This window comes from Nycticebus coucang, chromosome 3 (assembly GCF_027406575.1).
Source record: "Nycticebus coucang isolate mNycCou1 chromosome 3, mNycCou1.pri, whole genome shotgun sequence".
NCBI classification, from domain to species: Eukaryota; Metazoa; Chordata; class Mammalia; order Primates; family Lorisidae; genus Nycticebus; species Nycticebus coucang.
Window position 1 is genome coordinate 88,501,810 of NC_069782.1, and position 2,952 is coordinate 88,504,761.

General features: G+C 41.6%; 1 non-coding gene across 1 annotated transcript; it reads left to right on the forward strand.

The window, feature by feature from the left end:
- The first annotated feature begins 300 nt into the window (after window positions 1-300).
- Window positions 301-516, forward strand: LOC128582976 (small nucleolar RNA U3). The gene has a single exon (XR_008379363.1). It is a non-coding gene; the product is annotated as a small nucleolar RNA U3 (small nucleolar RNA).
- The last annotated feature ends 2,436 nt before the right edge of the window (window positions 517-2,952 follow it).

The following is a 2,952-nucleotide window of genomic DNA, read 5'->3' on the forward strand; positions in this document are numbered from 1 at the left end:
ATGGCATAGAGTAGGTGCTCAATAACTAAATGCTGAATTGATATGAAAGAAAAAAATCCACACAGGGATCAGGTCTTCAAGTCCTGTGGTTCCAGCTTGTTGTTCCCATGAGCTTACTATTTTAAGGCAGGAGGAAAAGCCAGGCCCAGGGACCCACGAGGACAGCTTTGAATAGTGCTGGACCCTTCAGAGGGTCCCCTGCAGTGTCCAGGCTCCACTCTCCTGTCTGGCACCCTTCCCTCCCCAGCACTGCATTTCTTCTTTCCACCCTTTCTTTCTTTATAAAAAAAAGTCCACATTAAGACTATACTTTCAGGGATCATTTCTATAGTCCGTTACTAGAGAAGTCTCTCTGAATGTGTAGAGCACCGGAAACCACGAGGAGGAGGCGCAGCGTTCTCTCCCCAGCGTGAGGCCGGCTTTTGGTGTTGCTTTAGTGCAATTGCCATTTGCCACTGATGATCGTTCTTCTCTTCCTTTAGGGGAGTAAGAGGGAGAGAACGCAGTCTGAGTGGTAAGAAAAAAAAAGAAAAAGAAAAAAAAAGTCCACATTATTAAGAAGTAATTTATAGGGCAGCGCCTGTGACTCAAAGGAGTAGGGCGCCGGCCCCATATGCCGGAGGTGGTGGGTTCAAACCCAGCCCTGGCCAAAAACTGCAAAAAAAAAAGAAGTAATTTATAAAATGCACCCATGCTAATTGTACAGTTCAATGAATTTTGACAGATAGTCCAGTGGTATAAACACCACAACATTTTTAGTTGTCATGGAATTTTAAAGAAATTTTCTGAAATCACTGTTCCCAGATGTCAGTTACATTAGTCTGTCGCTGTGACAGACTACCTGAGACCGAGGAGTTTACAAAGAAAAGATGTTTATTTATTTATTTATTTTACAAGTCTGCAGGCTGGGAACTTTACAAGAATAACACCACATCTGGTTGGCTTCTGGTGAGGACCACATACTGGGTCGAAACGTGGCAAAGAAGTAGAAAAGTGAGCTGAGTAGATGTATGCAAAGAGCTGGCCTGGTGAGCGAGTAGGCAAGAGACAGTCGAGGAAGCTGAATTCACTTTCATAGCAACCCGCTGTAGTAGTAACTGATCCAGACCGAGAGAACTCATTCCCGAGGGAGGGCATTAATCTATTTATGACCCAAACACCTCCCATTAGGACCCACCTCCAAGAACTGCCACATTGGAGATAAAATTTCAGCATGAATTTCAGAGGGGAAAAACTCAAACCACAGCACCACAGGCCAACCTTGTGAGCCAGCCTTTCTAAGGAGAGGCTTAGTTCTCTTTGTTCTGCTTTGTTCTCTTTTCTGTTTTAAAACTTTTATTTTGGCTAATATAAGCATTAAAAACTATTTTCCTCTAGTCCCTCTTTTAGCTGCATCTTACAAATGTTAATATGTTGTGTTTTCATTTAGTTCAAAATATTTTTTAATTTTCTTTTTTTTTTTGAGACAAGAGTTTTACTTTGTCGCCCTCTGTAGAGTGAAGTGGCGTCACAGCTCACGGCAACTCCAACTCCTGGGTTTAAGCGGTTCTCTTGCCTCAGCCTCCCAAGTAGCTGGGACTACAGGAGCCCATCACAATGCCTGGCTATTTTTTGGTTGTAGTTGTCGTTGTTGTTTGGCAGGCCCAGGCTGGATTCAAACCTGCCAGCTCTGGTGTATGTGGCTGGCGCCCTCGCCGCTGAGCTACAGGCGCTGAGCCAATATTTTCTAATTTTCTTTGTGATTTTCCCTGTCCTTAAGTTCATAAGTCCTTTTGTCTGTAGTATATCTGCTATTGCTTCTTGTGAAATTTTCATTTCATATATTGTAGATTTCTATTCTAGAAGCTTTGTTTGTTTCTTTGTATGGTTCCATTAATCTCTCCATTATGTTCATGTTTTCTTTTTAAATCCTTGAATATTGTTATAATAACTATTTTAATGTATTTGTCTGAAGATTCCATAATTTCTGTTATCTGGGTCTGTTTCTTGTGAATTATTTTTCTTCTAGTTGTGGATGATATTCTCCTACTTTCTTGCACATCTGGCCGTTTTTGTCTAGATGTATGATATTTCACTGCCTAGTATTTGGATTTTGTTGTCTTCCTTCAAAGAGTGTTAAAGATATTGCTTTGACAAACAAGAAATTTACTTCTGGATAAGGTTGGCTCATTTTAAAGCTTTGTTAAGTTGATGAATGAGCCTTTTCTTTCTTTTTTTTTTAGTTTTCCTGTTCTTTTTTTCCCTTTTTTCCTTTTTTCTTTGCCTTTTCTTTCCTTTTTTACATATCTTATATTTTCATTTTATTTTTAATTTTAAAGAAAAAAAAAGTTTCAATGAAACAATTCTCCCAGACTGACCAGCCCAATTAGAACATGAGTAAGCATGGCTCCGTGCCTGTGGCTCAAGCAGCTAGGGTGCCAGCCACATATACCTGAGCTGGTGGGTTTGAATCCAGCCTGGGCACGCCAAACAACAATGACAGCTGCAACCAAAAAATAGCCGGTTGTTGTGGCAGGTGCCTGTAGTCCCAGCTACTTGGGAGGAGGAGGCAGTAGAATCGCTTGAGCCCAGGAGTTGGAGGTTGCTGTGAGCTGTGATGCCACAGCACTCCACCCAGGGCAACAGCTTGAGGCTCTGTCTTAAAAAAAAAAAAAAAAAAAGAACACGAGTAAGCAAATAAGGACAATTAGAACAGTAGTAAGTAAGCCATCAGGGCTAAATCAACAGCTGCTATGCTCATAGTTTAATTCCAACTTCCCCCACATGATTGGTGCCACTACTGCCTGAGGGTGGTTGGAGAGAGGTCTTTTCCTCTTTTTTTAAGACAGTCTAAGTCTATTGCTTTTTTCTTTTAAGACAGAGTCTCAGTCTATTGCCCAGGCCAGAGTGTCCATTACAGCAACCTCAAACTCCTAGGTTCCAGCGGTCCTCTTGCCTTAGCCTCCCAGGTAG